Here is a 24,165-nt window from a genome sequence, read left to right on the forward strand (position 1 = left end):
GTTTTGTAGATTGATGATGTAATTTATATTTTTATGAAATGTGTTGATGATACTTTTATGATATGTGGGTTCCTTAATGAGTCACACCACTGTGTTACTGTACACTTTTGTTTTCAACCTACAGTTCTTAGTTTTTCTGTATGACAATAACTATGTTATACTTCGCCTAAACTAATGTTGTGAATATTTTTATATGAGTGTGTGACATTTTGTTATGTGTGTGTTGTTGTCAACATTTACTCCAGTAACAGATTCTTGACAGTTTAAACCTGTAATGCTACTTACGTACTATTTAATCGGTATGTAGTAGCCTGATGATGGTCAGACGACTGCTACTGGTTACGTTATTAAAGCATTCTACAAGCAGCTCAAAGTGGTAATATGGCATTTTTTCAGGCATATAAATGCTGTCGGGAACCACCACCGGAAAATACACACACTGGAGTTGTACGACGGTTGTCCAGAATGTAAGTTCCGATCGGTCTCGAAATGGAAACCACTGGGAAAATCCGGTAAAGCTTTGCACAGACATGTTGGGCAGTGTCTCTAGTATGCCCGTCGATCACGTCACGTCGCTCTTTTCAGTTTTGAGTGAACAGTGAGCACGTGAAGATGCATAGGGAACAGCGTCACCCGCCAAGTCTGAGGGCCTGGTTAGAGATTTTACCTGTCATGCAGTCGACATAACACAACTGCCGAGCAGTTCCTTCTTCATGCCAATTCTCGGCCGCACTCTGAAGGGGCAATGAAGACCCTCGTGCAGCGTTTCCGATGGGAAGTGTTTCATCAGCCACAATACAGTCCGTAATTGGCTCCCCCTAAGTCTCATCTCTGCTCACAAGAACCGCTGGCTATGAAGACAAAAATTTTCGACAGACAACGAGCTGCGGACCAGTGCAGATAACTGGCCGAAAGCACAGGCGGCTGCTTTCTATGACGAGGAAATTGGAAAGTTGACACAACACTCCGAAAAAACTCGAAGTTGGAGCGGCGACTGTATAGAGAAGTACGTGCAAGGTGTACCTATCTGTTGCAAATAAAACGTTTCTGGTTTTCACTGTGGTTTCTATTTCGCGGCCCTTCGGAACTTACTTTCTGGACAACCCTCGTATAATGAACCTATGACTGTAAACTCCCATTTTCTTAGAGATTTTGATTAAGCTTTTGACTCATCCAACCAAATTTATACTAACAGCCCTTGAGGAATTGAGTAAAGTAGGTGGAAGATAAAGTTTGAAGAAAATTAAAGAGAATGTAGACCGTCAAAAATACATGGGGCAGAGAATAAGGAAAGGATGATCGCGATCCGACATAACACAATCGGTGCATGTGGCACAGTTCCTAGGACGTCGATCTTTACATGCATGTCCCCCACCAGTCAGCGCTCTGCAAGCCAAGAACCATGACGTGGAGACTGAACTGCCACTCAACTGTATGCCACTTAGAAGATGCAAAAGGTAAGGTGGCTATGAAAATAATGCGCAACCAAGTAATAGCAACCTGTATCGTTAGGGTATGCACCATCAGGAGGAAAGTGGAGTATCCAAAACAGGAATAAGAACGAGCGCAAGAGACGACATGGTATTCGACCACAAACTCTTCATATCTGTGCAGAACTTCAAAAATTATCGCGATAGCACGAATACACTGCATCGAAAGTCTTGGGTCACTCAATTTGATCGATCAGTATGACCATCCTGGCCCTTAGATTATTATAAATTAGAGTACATTTGTGCCTGCTGAAAAAATATAAAGTATTCCGACAGCCTGCACATCAGACAGGGAGTTCAGAGAGGCTTTCCTCACCACCTATTAGATGTGTAAGATGCAGGATCAGATTAAACCAGAAGATTTGGAATTATCAGAGTTCAAAAGCCCCGTGAAGCTTTTCGAGTCCTTGGTTAACAAGAATCAGTTCATGGATGTGCCATGTAGAACGAGTGGTTCAAATGGTTCTGAGCACTATGGAACATAACTGCTGAGGTTATCAGTCCCTTAGAACTTAGAACTACTTAAACCTATCTAACCTAAGGACATCACACACATCCATGCCCGAGGCAGGATTCGAACCTACGACCGTGGCGGTCGCGCGGTTCCAGACTGTAGCCCCTAGAACCGCTCGGCCACTCCGGCCGGCGGAACGAGTGAAGTAATCAGATTCTATTATGTGAAGCTACTCATCAGTTTCCAAAAAGTACTTGCAGGCAGATTCAGAGTTGATGCGTAAGCTTTCAAGAGAGTTCTCCATGAGTTACAGTTTGCGTATGAGCCACATAATGCGAGAAAGAAGAGAGGTGATAAAGGAAACCATCGTGAGTGTATGAGGCACATAATGCGAGAAAGAAGAGAGGTGATAAAGGAAACCATCGTGAGCCATAATGCAGAAATATGATAGAAGGAATGATGAGAATGGGACATTGGAAGGACATGGCCTCATCTGACCACAACCAGCCAGAAGAGCCAGTTGGGGCAATTTTCATGGGGAAACAACAGTTGCCAATTTGAACAGAACTGGAGAGAACCGGGAAGGAGTCATCAACTGCCAGAAAGTGTAGAGATTCGACCACCAAATCGGACAAGTTGTCAGTATGTGGCTTTAATTTTGACGAGTTGCGCAACGGATTGATCTGACAAGTACCCTTTGGCTCCTGCAAGAAGCAATTTCCACCCCACATTACTACAGAAGTCAGACAGACGCTCCTAACGTACTAAAAATGCCTGAAAAACTTTCAGCAATAAATTCGTCCGCTGTAAGGAAAAGACACAAAAATATTCTATTTTCTTACGTAACTAGTGGCATACTTGGGTCCTGGAGTATTGCTAGTTTGTATGAGAAAAACGAGCGGAAAATATTATTCATTGCAAAGCCTGAGAAAATCAAGTGAAACTTTTATTTATAAACTGATACACAAATTTCCGGGTTCTTTTCGGAATAGGAGGTATCCTCTTACGGATAGGAACCCTGTTAATGAAATTTATATACAAAGTGTGCGAAAGCTCTTTTATCCCTTTTCTTTAAGAATGTTATTTACTCAGCAGAATGGCTGAGAGCTGTGCCTACTAAACTTGAATAATTATCCGATTGAATTTTTTCAAGTACGGTGGAGGCTGTCACGTGAGAAATGTAATGGAGTGACTTGAATGAAGTATGTTATTTCTAATGGAGGAAGGATGGGGCTCGCCTACGCTGTAGCGCACAATACCATGAGCTGCGACGACTGCTGCTTGTGTCGTTCGCCGCTGAAAAATAACAAAACTATCTCTTTCTGTCTGGGTGACCTTCGCCAATCGAACTCTCACTACACTTTGATGAAGTCAAGGACTTTCCTATCTGCCCCTAGTCTAACTATTGGCGTGATACACCGGTCAGATAACCAGCCCACCACGATGCCACTCAATGTTCGCTCGCAGGCGCTAACTAATACTCTGTGTTCACACCGCACATTAAGTGTCGCGGCCAACACAGTGAACAAACGCTTAATCGCGAGCGACTCAATATTGAGTATCATTCCGATTCGCTAGCAACAGAGGTGCTCTCTCAGTGCAAGACTGAGTAGAGACTTTGTTCCTCACTCTCTGTGTGCAAGCACGAGTGCACTCGCTCCCGTTACGTGTTCCCACTTCAAGAGCGTCACCAGAACGACCCCTCTCCACGCAAAAAAGCAAAAGGGTATATCATCCGCTGTTTTTCCCTCACTACTCCACCCCATTGCGTCAGAAATAGTCCGCTAATCAGCGTTACTCTTACAAACGGGAGAATGGCGCTCTGTTTAAGCCGACCAATCCGGAAATATATACCATCTGCATTAGACATTTACTGTCCACCTGTCAGAACTCTGAACTGTGCGCTAGGTCCGTCAAAAATGCGTATGCTGGGGCTCTCCCAAATAATACAGTGGATTTTGCTTTTAAGGTGAACATGCAGGGCATTATGCCTTTTCTCTGGAAAAACTGTTTTGGTCCATGGGCGGTCAGCCGGCCAGTGCAGCTGCATGCTAACTCACCCTCCTATGGACTTTCCAGCGGGCTGGTTGCCTCCGCCGAACAAAAACTCCTGTGGCCGTCATATCTTAAATGTTTGTGTACACCATCCTCGACTTTTTAATCTCTGTGCGCACTTGCAATTTGTTTATTAGATTTGCATATCGATTAAATTGAAATATATAAAAATTGACTCTACCCTATCGACTCTGGGCTCGAATGAAACGTATTGACACGCAGAGTACGATGGTGAGGTCTGGAATATCTAAGAAATGAAGCTCAGGAGACCACGCCACCTTACAAAGCGATCAGCCTTTCTCGTGATTTACAGACTGTGCACACAGAAAAGTATCACAATACACACAGAGCATTAATTGGAATGAGCTACATGAATATGCTGAAATATGAAGATATAGGACAGTTGTTAGTAGAAGAGAAAGATGAAGTTCATAGCAGGACCTGCGTCCCATCACACAAGTCATGGTAACAGATGGTCGATTAAGAGGAATTTTAGGCAGTGGGCGCATCACTGTCATATCAGAAATTACATACCAAAGCTTTACAGAAAATCGTTGTTGGCTGACTCTGTCACTTAGGATGACAAGGATCAAAAGCGCATTGACAGGCAAGTATATGGAGATAAACTTCCAGACATGAATATAATTTCTGTGTGGGGGACAAACCTTGAGGGACAGACCTTGGAGTTATTGGCAGCTAGGATCGGTCTACAAATTAGCTCTGAAAAGACAGAGTATATGACCATAGGAAGAAAGATCCACAACTCTCAAGACTTAATTGTGAAGAACACCAGGTATAAACATGTGAAAGAGTTCAAATACCTTGGATCATTTTTTACAGAAGTAACATCAACTGAAGCAGAGATAAAAGCACGACTGCAGGCGGGAAACAGATACTATCACTCTCTAGACCCTATATTAAAATGTAGAAGTGTCTCGCAACAACTAAAGCTACGGTTGTATAAGACATTAATAATGCCAGTAGTACTTTATGGTTCTCAAACCTGGGGCACTCGAAAACAAGACCTTAAGCGACTGCTAACATTTGAAAGGAAAGTCCTCAGGAAAATATTTGGACCAGTCAGAGATCAGACTACTGGAGAATGGAGAAGACGCCATAACACTGAATTAGAAGAGCTGTACAAGGAGCCTAACATCTTGGGAGTGATGAGAAGCAAAAGACTGCAATGGGCTGGACATGTTGTTAGAATGGAGGCAACAAGATGGCCCAAAATCACAATGGACTGGATCCCGTCAGACAGCAGACCAGTGGGAAGACCTAGAAAGAGGTGGATCGATGGAGTGAGAGAAGACCTGTCGCAGCTGGGAGTCACGGAAAACTGGAGACAGATAGCAAGACAGAGACGGATGGAGAGCTCTAACTGTGGTGGCGCGCGGTCCTCTGGGCCTGATCGCGTGAGGAAGAAGAAGAAGAAGAAGAAGAAGAGGGACAAACATTAAGAGGCAAACTTCCTGGTACTGCAGAAATTAGCAATTGATCTGACCCCTGGCATAAATTTTCTGAGTGAACACCAAGCAATATTACACCATGAAGAAGTGAAGTCATAATACAAAATGGTTCAGCCATTCGTATATGCTTTGAATAGCACACTATTGGAATTCAGATTCCAGCCAACTGTTTAAGGTTGAGTTATGTTAACAGTGAAGATGAGGGTGAAGGGAGATGGAGAGTCCAAGAACATGGAGAAAAAAGAAGTGGGGACGAGGAATGAAATAAGTGACACAGTCGATGAGAAGGCACAGATCCTGCGGAATATTAGGTCTACTTAGAAAGAGGAAGCACAGGAAATTTTGTTGCAAAATGTGGAAGTATTTTTCGTCAAAATCCGGCACCATAAATAACTTCCACTACGAATTCAAAGTGTAGAAGCACAAGAAGTTCTTCATACGGCCATACCCCACTCCACTCACCTACAGGTACAAGATGATCCTAGAAATTCGTAGGCTGTTAGATGATGGTGTAAATCAACCTGCCTTGTCAATGTATAACAGCCCATCAGGGTGGTTGAGGAGGACAGTTCCATTCACTTCACCGTAGTGTAATAGGGTTTATTCCAGTGTAGGAGAGGGCGAGTGGTTCTTTGCTGGAGGATAGTGATGATGCGGACAAAGAAGGCAGCCAATCATTTGACAGAATACTTTATTAATGAACATAAACAGACATGATTCAGCACATCTGAAACAGACAGACTTCAGATGACGGAAGGCGAGCCACCAAACACAGCACACCAGTACAGGTGTGCCGACACAGTCATTTCTCTTGGATGGTAGTGGTGGCCCACCTGTCACAGTATCTTGGCAGATGGTGGCTGATGCCTGCGGGGTGGCAGTGTAGCAGTGCGGTGATATCTGTAAGCACAGGTTGGACACTCCCGGCCCAGCAAAGACATTATCATAGATGCACTGACAGCTGACACAGGCTTTTCATCATCAGACGCCCCAGCTGTGATAATTTGCTGATGTGCTCGTCCTGTTGGTTTAAATTCTATTTGCAAGTTCTCACAGTTTTGGGAGGGCACCTGTATTGAGGCCGCGTCGAAACATCTCAAGCGAGGTCAGTGGCATGGTGTGGTATTGTTGGTAAGTCGGTCACTCATATAATGGGAGTCCACGTGATGTCCCTCATGCAGAAGCACCAGCTGCAGAAGATACGTCTGCTTATGCTGCTGAGCTAGCAGGGCATAGGTTGGTAACTTCGACCTAGTTTTGGTAGCTGAGCTGCAGTTCCAGTTGTTGATGTTTAAGCTGTTACATTAGATTTAGGCAAATGAACGCATATTAAATCTGGAAACAGATAGAGCCAAGAAACTTCAAGAACTTTTGTAAAATTTTCATGCAGTCACTGTTTTTTTTTTTTATCTACAGACTTGTGATCCATTTTCTAACAGAACAGCTCTCAGAATGCAGAACGTGGTCTGCCTTTGTACACAGATTAGACAGTATACGGAGCTCAAACAACATGTGTATAGCTACATAGACGACCTACTGATAGCAGAGAAGTCGTGAGGGAGTCACAATAATATTCTAAGTGCTATAGTACGAAGATTCAAAGAACTCAGCCTATCACGGTGGATGGGATATCTCCAAACCTAGATATGATTGAGACCACCACAGAATCTGTGATGCCCACCACAGAGAAACGATTAGGAGGAGTCCCTGAAATAATTAATTTTTATAATACGTTTATAAATGTAGACACACAGGCCACACCTCTACTCTCCAATTATATGGCTCCATGGGCTTGGAATGCTGTGGCAGACATGAGTTCCGAACTCTAAGGTCAATATTAATAAGAGCACTGACAATGTCACACTCCAGTTTATCAGAATGTTTTGAATGGCCATATATAGTACCTATACCGGATTGAGTGTCATGATGCTTTTGGTAGCAGAATTTCAAACAAGTTCAATCACTGAGCTGGAACTCTGCCAGTAGTCTGGGATTTCAGAAGTTTAGGTTTCTTTCTTTGATAAAAAGTGGGACTTTCACAGAACAACCAAATGTAAAATGACCTCAAAGTTAAAGTCCCATAGCAGCTCTTCATCGCTCTGAATCAATCACTCACATGATCAAATAGCTCACTTCACCTCTGGCAGGTCTCCCCTCTTCAAGAACAAATGTAAGAGTGCCAGGAATCGTTCCCTTGAGATTTTCACTCGAAAAGTCCCAGTCTCCACTCCCATAATGTTAGCTACTGCCTGCTTTTCCACTGGCTGAAGGATGTCTCCACCAAAAATACATCGTTCTTAATCTCTACACACGTTATCTAATTCAACATGACTACCCCTTGGACTAAAGTAACAGCCTGCAACAATATTTAAATAAGGAATTATTGTAAATATGAGATCACATCTGTATCATTCACAATAATTATAAATAAAGGGGCCGGACGGAGTGGCCGAGCGGTTCTAGGCGCTACAGTCTGGAGCCGCGCGACCGCTACGGTCGCAGGTTAGAATCCTGCCTCGGACATGGATGTGTGTGATGTCATTAGGTTAGTTAGGTTTAAGTAGTTCTAAGTTCTAGGGGACTGATGACCACAGCAGTTAAGTCCCATAGTGCTCAGAGCCATTTGATTTTATAAATAAAGGATAGTTCATAAATAAATAAGCTAGTGTTCTCGTACAAGCGTACTCAGGTTAAATGTCAATGAACTGACTTTAAATATTATTTAAAAAAATCATTTATGCCTTCGTGACAGAAATGTCTTTCAGTTCTCTTTTCAACTGTGGTGTCCACTAACACATAGGATTCACCACTTTTAAATTAGCCCCCTTTTTAATAGCAATTGCAACCAGTGTTTATATAAAGTTACTGGAAAAATAGTAAACTGTTCATTAAATAAATACACATGTGTGACAAAATGTGAGGTATTCATTTAGCATTCATTTGCATGGTGTTACTGTGGAGAATACGACGTTCTAACAAACATTTGCAGAATGGAAAAGATATAAAAGACATCGTAAATCAATAAACAAAATAGATACATATGCATAGCTTTCAGGGATGACCGCTATAGTGCAATGCTATCATCTGTGAACTCGTTTGTCTGAAATCGCAAGAAGCGATTAAAAGTTGTTAATTCAGAGTTTCATTGTGTAAATGATTTTTCATTGTGAAATTTTAATTTCTTTAGTTTAAAAGATAATTAAATATTCTTTCGTCTTTGGATCCATCTCATTTATCTGAGATTGCTGATGTATTCAGATTTGTTTTGTTACTTGACTGAATTAGTTTAGATTTTTGAAGAGCTGTAAGAATTCATCTATCAGCTTGTCTGACACACCGCCATTTCTTGGAGCATTGTCTCCCGCACAAAGGCCATGCGAGCAACAACCGTCCAAATTCCCAGGTTTGGCGTTTACCAGTTTTCGGTGAGGTGCTCCTTGTCCCTGCATCTAAGCTCACATGGGGCGGCCATGTGACATAGTCTTCCTGCCGACTCACATCCAGCAAGGCAAGCAGACATAGCTCCCCTCAGTACCAGCCCTAGGTGGACAAATAACACACCTATATGCTTGTAACATTAAAGTGTACATGAAGAACTTGAGGGAAACCATTTCAGCCTGTTTTACATGTGTATTGTCAAGTTTGATAATTATGTGACCACCAGTATGAAAGACATTGGGAGAGAGCAGGGCAAGGATCCTTTGCTTTTAACATTAAAATGAAAGTGGGAAGACTGAAGCCAGGCAGCCAATAGGCAATTTTATTTATTGCGCGATGGAATTGTATTCAATTGCAGCAATGTGGGAGATTCGTTTTAGTGACTGTGTATACTTGAAGATTTCATCTACACAGTCATCTGACACACACAACTTTTCTGACCTTATTTTGGACCCAGAAAATTTTTCGTAAAACAGAGGACACTTTGTTATCTTTAATAATATCGAGAGATGAATTCAGAGTGTTTTGTCTGTAAGTTTTGCCAGAAAACAAAACATTCAATGATAACAGTGCAGGCACGATTGTACCCTATTGTGCCCAAGTAGCCAAACGATTTAGCCACGACAGACTTAATGGAACCTCTTCCATGCATATGCAGAGAATTATGATACATAAGAATGATTGTGAAGCTGACATCCAAATTTATCACTCTCAGACCATTGAAGAAAATAACAGATTTGACTGTGTAAGGGCTTTACATGAGGAATTCTTGTCACAAGTAGGACCTGTGGGTAATATGATAATGGTCCTCAGTTTATGTTGGATAGATGGAAGGCTACATTTAAGAGGCGCAGAATAGGACCTATTAATTTACATCTCCTCACATCACCCAGCTTATAAACCAGATGCAAGCATAATGAAAGACCTAGGTAATTTATGGAGAATATCTGAACAAAACAGCGTACTACATGGAATTTTTCCTGAGAGGTTTCCTGGTTGTAGCGAATGAGGTGCCCCATATTATCACAATGCTGGCTTCAGTTACAGTGTTAAGTAACTGTCAACTGAGGAATCTTATCTGAGAAGTTGTCGACTTTCTATCAAGGATAAGACAGCAACATAAAAAGAAATTGGAGCATGAACTCCACAAGATCTAGGTTGCAGCAAGGAAGTAATAGGAATGGTCAGACAAGAAGGCATGAGTACGTGAGTTCCACGTTGGTGAGCATGATCTAGTGATGTCGTTTTGACCCTCAACTAAGCATAAACGACTGTGTCACAAATTCTTTTCGGCTTATAATGGACCTATGCGTATCAGGAGGATCGCACACCCAAATGCAAGATGGAACTGAATCCTTCAAAACCAAGAAATCGGTTGGAGTACTTCATTTATGTCACATTAAACCATATGTTGAGCAACGTTGGGAAATACAGATTCAATTGTTGTTGTTGTGGTCTTCAGTCCTGATACAGGTTTGATGCAGCTCTCCATGCTTGTCTATCCTGTGCAAGTTTCTTCATCTCCCAGTAACTACTGCAACCTACATCCTTCTGAATCTGCTTAGTGTATTCATCTCTTGGTCTCCATCTACGATTTTTACCCTCCACGCTGCCCTCCAATACTAAATTGGTGATCCCTTGATGCCTCAGAACACGTCCTACCAAACGATCCCTTCTTCTAGCCAAGTTGTGCCACAAATTTCTCTTCTCTCCAATCCTATTCAATACCTCCTCATTAGTTATGTGATCTACCCATCTAATCTTCAGCATTCTTCTGTAGCACCACATTTCAAAAGCTTCTATTCTCTTCTTGTCCAAACTATTTATCGCCCACTTTCATACATGGCTACACTCCATACAAATACTTTCAGAAACGACTTCCTGACACTTAAATTTATACTCGATGTTAACAAATTTCTCTTCTTCAGAAACGCATTTCTTGCCATTGCCAGTCTACATTTTATATCCTCTCTACTTCGACTATCATCAGTTATTTTGCTCCCCAAATAGCAAAACTCCTTTACTACTTTAAGTGTCTCAGTTCCTAATCTAATTCCCTCAGCATCACCCGACTTAATTCGAGTACATTCCAATATCCTCGTTTTGCTTTTGTTGATGTTCATCTTATATACTCCTTTCAGGACACTATCCATTCCGTTCAACTGCTCTTCCAAGTCCTTTGCTGTCTCTGACAGAATTACAATGTCATCGGCAAAACTCAAAGTTTTTATTTCTTCTCCGTGGATTTTAATACCTACTCCGAATTTTTCTTTTGTTTCCTTCACTGCTTGCTCAATATACAGATTGAATAACATCGGGAAGAGGCTACAACCCTGTCTCACTCTCTTCCCAATCACTGCTTCCCTTTCGTGTCTCTCGACTCTTATAACTGCCATCTGGTTTCTGTACAAATTGTAAATAGCCTTTCGCTCCTTGTATTTTACCCCTGCCACCTTCAGAATTTGAAAGAGAGTATTCCAGTCAACATTGTCAAAAGCTTTCTCTAAGTCTACACATGATAGAAACGTAGGTTTGCCTTTCGTTAATCTAGCTTCTAAGATAAGACTTAGGGTCTGTATTGCCTCACGTGTTCCAATATTTCTACGGAATCCAAACTGATCTTCCCAGAGGTCGGCTTCTACTAGTTTTTCCATTCGTCTGTAAAGAATTCGCGTTAGTATTTTGCAGCCGTGACTTATTAAACTGATAGTTCGGTAATTCTCACATCTGTCAACACCTGCTTTCTTTGGGATTGTAATTATTATATTGTTCTTGAAGTCTGAGGGTATTTCGCCTGTCTCATGTATCTTGCTCACCAGATGGTAGAGTTTTGTCAGGACTGGCTCTCCCAAGGCTGTCAGTAGTTCTAATGGAATGTTGTCTACTCCCGGGGCCTTGTTTCGACTCAGGTCTTTCAGTGCTCTGTCAAACTCTTCACGCAGTATCATATCTCCCATTTCATCTTCATCTACATCCTCTTCCATTTCCATATTATTGTCCTCAAGAACAGCGCCCCTGTATAGACCCCCTATATACTCCTTCCGCCTTTCTGCTTTCCCTTCTTTGCTTAGAACTGGGTTTCCATCTGAGCTGTTGATGTTCATACAAGTGGTTCTCTTTTCTCCAAAGGTCTCTTTAATTTTCCTGTAGGCAGTATCTATCTTACCCCTGGTGAGACAAGCCTCTACATCCTTACATTTGTCCTCTAGCCATCCCTGCTTAGCCATTTTGCACTTCCTGTCGATCTCACTTTTGAGACGTTTGTATTTCTTTTTGCCTGCTTCATTTACTGCATTTTTATATTTTCTCCTTTCATCAATTAAGTTCAATATTTCTTCTGTTACCCAAGGATTTCTGGCAGTCCTCGTCTTTTTACCTACTTTATTCTCTGCTGCATTCACTACTTCATCCCTCAAAGCTACCCATTCTTCTTCTACTGTATTTCTTTCCCCCATTCCTGTCAATTGTTCCCTTATGCTCTCCTTGAAACTCTGTACAACTTCTGGTTCTTTCAGTTTATCCAGGTCCCATCTCCTCAAGTTCCGACCTTTTTGCAGTTTCTTCAGTTTTAATCTACAGTTCATAACCAATAGATTGTGGTCAGAGTCCACATCTGCCCCTGGAAATGTCCTACAATTTAAAACCTGGTTCCTAAATCTCTGTCTTACCATTATATAATCTGTCTGATACCTTTTAGTATCGCCAGGCTTCTTCCATGTATACAACCTTCTTTTATGATTCTTGAACCAAGTGTTAGCTATGATTAAGTTGTGCTCTGTGCAAAATTCTACCAGGCGGCTTCCTCTTTCATTTCTTCCCCCCAATCCATATTCACCTACTACGTTTCCTTCTCTCCCTTTTCCTACTACCGAATTCCAGTCACACATGACTATTAAATTTTCGTCTCCCTTCACTATCTGAGTAATTTCCTTTATTTCATCATATATTTCTTCAATTTCTTCGTCATCTGCAGAGCTAGTTGGCATATAAACTTGTACTACTGTGGTAGGCGTGGGCTTCGTGTCTATCTTGGCCACAATAATGCGTTCACTATGCTGTTTGTTTTTTTATTCATTATTAAACCTACTCCTGCGTTACCCCTATTTGATTTTGTATTTATAACCCTGAATTCGCCTGACCAAAAGTCTTGTTCCTCCTGCCACCGAACTTCACTAATTCCCACTATATCTAACTTTAACCTATCCATTTCCCTTTTTAAATTTTCTAACCTACCTGCCCGATTAAGGGATCTGACATTCCACGCTCCGATCCGTAGAACGCCAGTTATCTTTCTCCTGATAACGACGTCCCCCTGAGTAGTCCCCGCCCGGAGATCCGAGTGGGGGACTATTTTACCTCCGGAATATTTTACCCAAGAGGACACCATCATCATTTAATCATACAGTAAATCTGCATGCCCTCGGGAAAAATTACGGCTGTAGTTTCCCCATGCTTTCAGCCGTTCGCAGTACCAGCATAGCAAGGCCGTTTTGGTCAATGTTGCAAGGCCAGATCAGTCAATCATCCGGACTGTTGCCCCTGCAACTACTGAAAAGGCTGCTGCCCCTCTTCAGGAACCACACGTTTGTCTGGCCTCTCAACAGATACCCCTCCGTTGGGGTTGCACCTACGGTACAGCTATCTGTATCGCTGAGGCACGCAAGCCTCCCCACCAACGGCAAGGTACGTGGTTCATGGGGGGGGGGGGGGACAGATTCAATTATGCTAGGATTATTCTGTTTCGGTTTATTTGTTATTGTAATTTAAAAATTTAGTCGGCAGATGTTTTTAATATGTGGTTACTTACTAGTTAATAACTAGCACTATAAAATATTTTTATTGTTGTTCAGATGTGGTGTCATTCAGCTATTGTTTTGATAGAAAGAATTAATGGATGTGCTGCACATTCATTAGTATGAATCAATTTTTTTTTAACATGATCACATAGAGGTCATAGAGGTGTGCTCCCTGTTTGTTTGGAATTAGGTTGAGTGTTATGTGGGAGACATTATCATGCTACTCTAGGTTATGAGTGTCTAGTTTGTTTTATTTTTCCAAGACATGGTCGTCATTTCGCTGGTCGATTGTGTTGTTGGTGTTTAGTTCTGTAATTATCGTGGCCACGCATGACAAGCGTTGTGGTCAAGTTGTATCGTTGAGGGAATTTTTGGTATGTGCATGCCAAGGATGTGTGCCTGACACAATATGAGCCACTGAGTTACGTCCATGGCAGAGCAGCATTGGGACCATGTTTGTCGATGACGCGAGTTACTTCCAAGAGCCTCTTGTCACACTATGTGATGCGATTTGCGTTTTTTTTTCCACAGAGAAATGTGTTATATTGCATGGACAGTGTGAGACAATGTGAGTAGAAACTCTGCTTGTAATATTGTAGGATATGTTCAATCAAGAGGGGAAATCATACTCACCACACTCACATACTCACATGACAGTCATCGCATCGGCTTACTAACAGTGATGAATGATGTTGGGTATGTTAACACTAATTTTGTATTCGTTGGTAGTCTGTACAGTATAATAAATGTATACACCTGAGTTACATGTTTTCGAAGATACAAGGGAAAAAAATTACAGAAAATAAATATATTGCCGTAGACGTTATTATCATGTGACACGAAACTACACAAAGTGATAAAAGTTTGAGAAAACCAGCAAGTCAGTAGTTGTCAGCATTCACCTATAAAAGGTATGTAACCACAAATTTTTGAGCCCCCATCAGCACAGCAATGAGAACGAGATCCTGCATACTTTGCTCACGAAGTTCTTATGTGAAATTTTGTTTTTCTTATTGTTGTTTGTGTTGTTAGAGAGATGTTCACAGGATGGCCAGTAGATGCATCAGATTGCGTCCATTGTCACGTGTGATGTATAACATAAGGAATAAGATGGGTAGCCACACAAATAATCTCTGGTATACTACATTGTATTTGGTATTAGTAAGTTAGTGCACACAGATGATCCTACCAGGCCCAACTATTGTCTGTGTAGCAGTGTGTATAAATGCACCAAAAATACCTTCTACATAATTGTTGCTATCGTCTCTAAAGAGACAATAGGTTAACTATTTCCTGCCACCAGTAAAGTAAATATGGCCTAGCCTAATGTGCTAAATAAACATTCCAAGAAATTCTAAGATACAATCACACTTCACAGTTTTACCACAAAGGTCAAATAATATTCTCTTTGCATGTGTATCACAGTAACTTAAAAAAGCAGTACATCTTCAAGCCACGAGTGGCCTACCGGGACCATCCGATGGCCATGTCATCCTCACAAGGGAACCTCCCCATCGCACCCCCCTCAGATTTAATTATAAGTTGGCACAGTGGATAGGCCTTGAAAACTGAACACAGATCAATCGAGAAAACAGGAAGAAGTTGTGTGGAAGTATGAAAAAATAAGCAGAATATACAAACTGAGTAGTCCATGCGCAACATATGCAGCATCAAGGAGAAGGTGAGCTCAGGAGAGCCGTGGTCCCGTGGTTAGCGTGAGCGAGAGGTCCTTGGTTCAAGTCTTCCCTCGCGTGAAAAGTTTAATTTTTTATTTACAGTTTATGTCACAAACTCTTATGTTTTCATCACTTTCTTGGGGGGTGATTATCACATCCACAAGAAAACGTAAATCGGGCAAGGTAGAAGAATCTTTTAACCCATTCTCCAAGTATACAAGTTAGGTGGGTCGATAACATATTCCTGTCATGTGACGCACATACCGTCACCTGTGTCGTATAGAATATATCAGACGTGTTTTCCTGTGGAGGAATCGGTTGACCTATGACCTTGCGATCAAATGTTTTCGGTTCCCATTGAAGAGGTACGTCCTTTCGTCTACTAATCGCACGGTTTTGCGGTGCGGTCGCAAAACACAGACACTAAACTTAGTACAGTGAACAGAGACGTCAATGAACGAAGGGACATATCATAACTTTGCGAAAATAAAGAAAGTAAACTTTTCACTCCAAGGAAGACTTGAACCAAGGTCCTCTCGTTCCGCAGCTGATCACGCTAACCACGGGACCACGGCGCTCTTGAGCGCTCAGTATCCTGGATGTTGCATATCTTGCGCATGGACTACTCAGTTTGTATATTTTGCTTATTTTTTCATAGTTCCACACAACTTCTTCCTGTTTTCTCGATTGATCTGTGTTCAGTTTTTCAATGCCTATCCACTGTGCCAACTTATAACTAAATCTGAGGGGGGTGCGATGGGGAGGTTCCCTTGTCAGTGGAGGATGCGGGTAGGAGCGGCGTGGGGTCAGCACATCGCTCTCCCGGTCGTAAGATGGTATTCTTGACCGTAGCCAAGTAGCTCCTCAATTGGCATCACGAGTCTGAGTGCACTCCGAAAAATGGCAACAGCGCATGGCGGCCTGGATGGTCACCCATCCAAGTGCCGACCGCGCCCGACAGCGGTTAACTTCGGTGATCTCACGGGAACCGGTGTAGCCACTGCGGCAAGGCCGTTGCCTATCATAGTAAGTTAAAAAAATAAAACAAACAGTTTTCTAAGTCCCCAATGCATCAACTCAGACAGATCAGCAGGCCGGCAGCGGCTCTCAGTGTAAAAGTATGGTGGCAGAGGCTACTAAACATCGTTATGCAGGTTGGAGCTGAAGTCGAAGTCTGATTCCTGACTGAGTGTTAATTAAAGGGATACCTCACAGTGCCACGTTTTGCATCTCTCATTGAATATTCATTGTCTCACCTTTGGATCTTCTGAGTTCTGACTGATCAAACTTCTGCTTGTGAAACACTACTCCCCTTCTTCTAGCCAGTCAATCAGTATCGCTGGGTCATCCTCTCTCTGCCTCTTTCTTTGACCAATGAGATGCTCTGGATCGTCACCATCTAGTGTCTCATCTATTTCTGCCTTATAATTTATTTATGTGAGCCAATGCTGGTGGGTTTTACATTGGGCAAACTTTTGTACTTTCCATACTCAAAACGTTTGGCAGTGTCTCACATTTTCAACGGCCAAGGACTGCGGTCCCTAACCTATCTTAGAGGTGTTTATCTCTAGCTTTCGGTGCTTTTTGCCGGCCGTGGTGGCCAAGCGGTTAAAGGCGCTACAGTCTGGAACCGCGCGACCGCTACGGTCGCAGGTTCGAATCCTGCCTCGGGCATGGATGTGCATGATGTCCTTAGGTTAGTTAGGTTTAAGTAGTTCTAAGTTCTAGGGGACTGATGACCTTAGAAGTTAAGTCCCATAGTGCTCAGAGCCATTTGAACCATTTTTCGGTGCTTTCTGGGAAACGCCAGCTTTCTAAATTTCGAGTACAGCGGCACCTTCTGCTAAAAAGGGCGATCCCGATTTGTCGGCCACGAAACTAATAAACCAGATCCTCCTAATTTTATCTTGGCATAATACTCGAGGCAGCATGTTTTGTCGGCTACTCTCTTCCAAAGAAGACTTACCGCATGTGATGGCTCGCTCCTGACAACTACAGTACTGATGACTATCCCCCTTCACGACTTGAACGAAATTCTCTTATGCTTAAAATGGTACTCCCAGTCTAGACCACATGAAAAAGGATTCGAACCATTAATTTTAACAATTCAAATATTGTTGTTGAAGGCTGTCGGCTGCACTCTCGGCAGGAAGCTGCAATGGTAGGTCGTAATCTCTCTAGACTGCAGGACGAGAGGTTGTAGTGCACCGCAGCAACTCTCAAACACACATATAATGAAATCTACAAAACAGCCGCGCGGGGTAGCCGCGCGGTTTAAGGCGTCTTGTTGCGGTCCGCGCGGCTCCTCCCGTCGGAGGTTCGAGTCCTCCCTCGGGCATGGGTGTGTGTGTCGTCCTTAGCGTAAGTTGAAGTTAGATTAAATAGTGTGCAAGCTTAGGGACCGATGACGTCAGCAGTTTAGTCCCGTAAGACCTTACCACAAATTTCCAGTTTTACAAAACAGTTACAAAACACATATCAGAAAAGTATAATAAAAATTAATTTTTACATTTCTCTGATATTTCCGTATGCAAATTTCAATAACTAAAGGTGATACTGGGACAGCTTTCAACTTAACACAGCACAAATTCTTACCACTTTGATTGCCTCAGCTCCCATGCCTTACATACTGTACTGCAGGAAGATTGTTATTATTCCATTAATGTAGGTAAATTCAACAGTTTTTTGGTTCCCTCCGATTTGCAATGATCCTGAAATTTTGTGCAATATATGTTTTTTGTTCAATGTAGTAGCAAGAACTAAAGCTTGTGCGTGACTGCAGCATCAGGAAAATTGTAACTAATCGCTTCTAATTGCATTTTCTTTACTGAAAACGTCTTTAGAAACGAGTTCTTCTGATTCTTTATATGTGTGTGTGATGCTAACATTGAGAGAGATATAATTCTCATGGAAAAAATCGCTCCATGATGAAGATAAGACATTTTACGAAATTTGAATGAATACTTATAAACAGTTATTAGTGGATTTGTTTATTGTCTCTTAGTATCCAAAAATTTTATTTCAGTTGTCAAATGATCAAATGATCATGCATCAAGCAGACAATAAGTAAAATTGAAAGATTCCTCACTCCCCCCCCCCCCCCACCTCCTTTCCATTCCTCCTCCTCAGGTACTTCAACGTCAACATTTACGCATTTTGTCAGTTCATAGTATTACGGCATCAGACCTGTACCCTTTTAGGTGTCCATGTCGTATGCACATAATTCCTATATCTTACCAGGTTATTTGTAGACGGAAGACTGACCTTTCAATACATGGAAATTAATATAGATTGTTTCGCCCAGATGTGAATAACAGACAGTTTGGGTCTCAGTTTTAAATAATTCATTTCACAGTCATTAATAGCAGTAAATCACTCTTAAACATGAGCTACGTGAACGACCAGTGCGACTGATTTTTCTTAACTGGTTATTCTAGCTCGCGATCAAAGATCTCCCTGCATCACATAAAACGTTAGCCGAATAACCAGCTTGTCAACCACGAAACTGTTATAATATCACGAACATCTTTTTCCTGAGGGCTTGCACAGTTATTTATTAAGTCTAGGAATATACAAAAAAATAGCAGGATGGTCATAAAAAAAAACAGAACATAGCCACTCCCCGTGTATTAAGTGTGAGGCGATCTGATGAGACGCCAAATCAAGTCTGTAAGCCGAGCCGAGGTAAATAATCAGGCAGCACACAATCAGAACCAATCAAGTCAGCAAGAGGTCCAAGATAAGTGTCGCCAACCAGAAGACCCATCTTCAACGTAGGAAGGAAGGTAAAGAACTGGCGATATCATTTTTCCTCTTCAATTTCATTTTCAGCTGTGAGTATTGCTCATCAGTATGGGACCCTTACCAGGTTGGATTAATAGAAGAGATAGACATGATCCAGCGAAAAGCAGCGCGATTCGTCATGGGGACATTTAGTCAGCGCGAGAGCGTTACGGAGATGCTGAACAAGCTCCAGTGGTGGACACTTCAAGAAAGGCGTTACGCAATACGGAGAGGTTTATTATCGAAATTACGAGAGAGCACATTCCGGGAAGAGATGGGCAACATATTACTACCGCCCACATATATCTCGCGTAATGATCACAACGAAAAGATCCGAGAAATTAGAGCAAATACGGAGACTTACAAGCAGTCGTTCTTCCCACGCACAATTCGTGAATGGAACAGGGAAGGGGGGATCAGATAGTGGTACAATAAGTACCCTCCGCCACACACCGTAAGGTGGCTCGCGGAGTATAGATGTAGATGTAGATGTAGAAAAGTTCGGCAGGCAGCTGAGTGCGCCAGTTCTAACAGGCGTATGATTGCTGCATTTAATATTTGTTTATAATTTTTCAGTTCTTGCTAACTTATGGTCCAGACTTAATTCTATAATTATTAAACTAGTTCATTCTACTGTGGCAGAAGACCACAACGGGACGTGGTCATATGTTGATGATTTCAGTTTGTAAACAATCTTCCTTGCAGCTGCATTATTAAAAGAACAATAAGAAATGCAGCTACAAAGAAAAATGTTTATATAGTATCACTTGTTTTAATTTGATTTCCTGCCTTTTTACATGGAAATGAAAATAAAGTAAAATAATAATATAACATATTTTTTAATTTTTTATAATATTATGAATAATGAACGGAAATTAGTTATTTGCTTAAGATTATTCAGTTTATAACTTTTTTTCAGTTTAATTTGGATTATAGCTAAGATTTGTTGGTCGTTAAAATTTTGTTTTTCTGTAGAATCCATAATGTTTTCATTTAGAAAAGAAAAAAAACTGTTGGTCGGTTTTTATGTTACCAGCGAATCAATGTCTTACAAACTACACAGTTGTGATTGATGTAGATGATACTGCAGTAAGTCAGACTGCATAAATAAGGCAACGATGATCGTGCGCCGACCGCTGTGGCCGAGCGGTTCTAGGCGCTTCAGTCCGGAACCGCGCTGCTGCTACGGTCGCAGGTTCGAATCCTGCCTCCGGCATCTATGTGTGTGATGTCCTTCGGTTAGTTAGAGCCATTTGAACCATTTGATGATCTTGCGTAGGTATGTGTAAATATATCGGTGTCTTGCATTTTGCCGCATGGTTGTCTTTAGTACTTATATTAAGTCTTGTCTGGTGATGATTATGTAGTGTCCGCAACCTGCACTTAGTAGTACTTAACAATTGTAAATTTGAGTGGTCTTTCTGTTTCACATGCTATGTTGCAGAGTATTTGCAAGTGCTGAAATGTAATGGCTCTGAAATTTTTATGTGAAAATTCTTCACGCTTTTTAGATAAAACTAACGTTATTAACACTCTACACCTTTATTAATCATGTCTACAAATTTGTAGCGCTCTGCCGCTGAAGAGCTCCAATTTGTGCGTGTATCGTGGCGGTCTGTGACGTAACTGTGTAGGTGTGTGAGAAAAAGCGCTGCGACACTCGTAAGAACCCGAAGCCCTGGGTTCACAGTCGCCGATCATCCTCCGTACAGTCCCGACTTGGTCCCATTCGATTCTCATCTGTTTCCGAAACTTTAAGATCGCTTTCGAGGACTTCACTTTGACAGTGACGAAGCGTTACAGGCATAGGTGAGGCTGTGACTCCACGAACAAAAGTCAACCATTCTACACATTATATCAAGAAACTGGTCTCTTGTTGACAGAAATGTGTTCGTCTACAGGGTGATTACGCTGAGAAATAAATATGTAGACACGAGGAATAAAGATGTAGAATGTTAATAAAGTTGGTTTTGTTATTCACATCAGTTCAGATGCATCGCTTTTCAACATACTCATGTAATATAAGGTTATAATCGTAAGAATGCTCGTAATATTGAGTTACTTTGAATGTGTTAAATAGGAACGAAAACATGTCGTTTACAAGACGACTTTGGAGACTTCATCTATGCTACATCAATAAAAAATTTAAGTTCATCAAAGTATGTAGAACAAATGATGTGAAAAATGGGCAAGGGAACTGTTGTGTAAACCGCAGTTTTTTGAACTGGGAACGGTTTATTAATCATCGCCTGAATACACGTTGTTAAAGACAGAAATAAAACGTAGGGGAGCAGTCATAGCGGCTGCCTGGGAGTGTGTCTGTGTGCATCTGTGCGCGTGTTTGCGTGTTTGTTTATCTGTCTGTCCCTGGCACCCCGTGTAAACACTTCCTGTGTATGTAGGTGTCCCAGTCTCCACGGCCTGCCGATCGTCGTCTCAGATTAACCTAGCACGCCTCTCACCTTTACCACCACTTGTTAGACGCTACTCTCGTTCATTCCACATTCCTTATAAAATTACAGCAGTTCATAAATTGAGTGATGGTGATAATCATCTTGTGGTGTTGCAGTTCATCTTGTTATTTCCGTGCTTGCTACGAAATGGGAAGAGGAATTCCGCCTTATGCCAGACGCCTTTTTTCTGTTTTGTTTCACCCAGACATGTTGTTTGCAGTTATGGTTACATATTTAGGTTCTATTTTATAAACCAAAGAAAGTTTGTTGAATTTTATGTTTTGTAAACAACATTTTGTAAACAAGATTTTATGTTTTGCAAACAACATGTCATCAGGAGCACAGCAGACAAAACGTAAGGCTGAAATCATGTGGATAAAGCAAGAAATCCGGTCTTTGTAATATGTAACAACGATTTTACAGTTAAAAAATCAAAAAATAACCCACTGAAGATAGCACAAAATGTGCTGAAACATGTCTGGGTGAAACAAAACAGAAAAAAGGCGTCTTGCATAAGGCGGAATTCCTCTTCCCATGAGTGATGGTGCTACACTTAGAGTGGTGGAAAATGAAAAACGATCAGCGTGAAGCAGTGTCCAGTTTCAGTAAAGTTTTTGTCAAACACAAGGTTTTTCAAAAAGATTCTTCCATTTTCATAAGACTAATTCCTCTCGACTGTAGATAAAAAGTTTAGGTGAATTTTAACTTACGTATGGGAAGAAATTAGTGCTTATAAAGAACCTGTAGATATCTTTTCCGGGTGTTTAGTACAATTAAGTTTAGCATCCGAGTTTCCATTTGGCTTTCAGAAACGTTCAAAGTGCATTACACCGGATTCACGACTATCACTCAGACGTCAGACTAACGCGTTCCAAACGTACGCGAGCATATCCGGAATTTTTGCACTCAATGGAGTTGCTATGTGACGTCACTGTTCACCCAAGGTTGTTACAAAAAGAGGAAACTTATCGAGTCTTTCACAAACCCCGAAAAATAAATCACGTCCGTATACCTGACGTTCTTACGGGCCAGCTGTGCAATGCAAGATCTTTTCGCCCGTTGTGGACGACGTGTCGTCGAGGCGGGTCATTGTTAAAGAATGTCCGACCCGATAGCTGAATGGCCAGCGTGACAAGCAGGATGAGCAGCAATCTACGGGCCCGATTCCCAGCTGGTTCGGGGATTTTCTCCGCTCAGGGACTGGGTGTTGTGTTGTCTTCATCGTCATTTCATCCCCATCCGGCGCGCAGGTCGGCCAATGTGGCGTCGAATGTAATAAGGCCTGCACCAAGGCGGCCGGACCTGCCCGTAACGGGCCTCCCGGCCAATGACGCCAAACGCTCATTTAATTTCATTCTCAAGGAATGCAGATGGCAGTGCTGTACATCTACATTTACATACATATTCCCCAAGCCACCGAATGGTGCGTGGCCGAGGACACCTTGTACCACTCGCAACTAAGCCAGGGAAACACGACTATCTATATGCCTCCCTGTGAGGCCTAACTTCCTCTATCTTTCTGGAACTTACGCCAAATCTACGTAGCCGACAATAAAATCGTTCTGCAGTCAGCTTGAAATTTCGGTTCTCCAAATTTTCTCAATAGTGTTTAGCGAAAATATTTGTCTTCACTCCATTAGGAGCACTGCAGAGTATGTCTGCAGCGTATTCCCAAGCATCAGGAACGGGATCAAACTGCGCCACATTACCGCTTGTCGAAGTATGGTGCACCTATTATATCCCAAACATTTGCATCGAGAGTGACGTAGTAACACACCACTTTGTGGATATGGAGAGAAATATTCCGCTTATCATGTCGTTCTCAGATGCTCCCATTTTCAGGTAGAGAGAGACTACAGACAATTAGAATGCGATGTGCAAACAATTGTAAGTGACCAAAACTTGTGTACTACAGCAAATATGACATCACACCGAATATCTAAACGTCAACTGCTTAACTTTCAGATAAGATCAAGTGGATGCTCTGAATATAAACATAATACCAACAGGTCAGAAGAAGCTTTTCCTCGATTATATACAATGATAGGCATATACAAATTTAATTAAGAAAAACTTCAAATACATAAACAAAAGAAGAAAAATAAAATGGAAGGAAAAAGAAAAGAAAGACGCTATGGCCACCGACACGGTTATGTTCAGACTGGAGGATTGCCGAGGCACACACACACTAGTGTTGGGGTGACGTAGAATACTGTAACAACAATAGGTTTAAAAGTAGGTATAGTTGTAGCTAGTCGGCAAACCTCGTATTATTCCGAGGCTACCAGTAACATATCTAATAACATAAGTTGGAAGTTATTCACTTGGCACTTGAGTTAGTCACTTTTATATTAAGATTTTTTAACTGATTCTTAATTTTCAAATGTTCTGTTTCACTTGTGCATTAATATTGCCAATGGTTGTTGTTAACATGATTTTTTACTACATACATAATACAAAACATCGTAAGTCACCACATTTATTGAATATGCACGACCTGCTTAGAATTTCCAGATAACAGGTCTAAAATTCGTGGCGATAAATTGAATTG

At 41.7% G+C, this 24,165-nt stretch overlaps 1 pseudogene; it reads right to left on the bottom strand.

Annotated features, from left to right (window-relative positions):
- Positions 1 to 16,279: 16,279 nt before the first annotated feature.
- On the bottom strand, positions 16,280 to 16,397 carry LOC126163653 (5S ribosomal RNA; annotated as a pseudogene).
- Positions 16,398 to 24,165: the final 7,768 nt, after the last annotated feature.

Source organism: Schistocerca cancellata, chromosome 2 (genome assembly GCF_023864275.1).
Source record: "Schistocerca cancellata isolate TAMUIC-IGC-003103 chromosome 2, iqSchCanc2.1, whole genome shotgun sequence".
Lineage (NCBI taxonomy): Eukaryota > Metazoa > Arthropoda > Insecta > Orthoptera > Acrididae > Schistocerca > Schistocerca cancellata.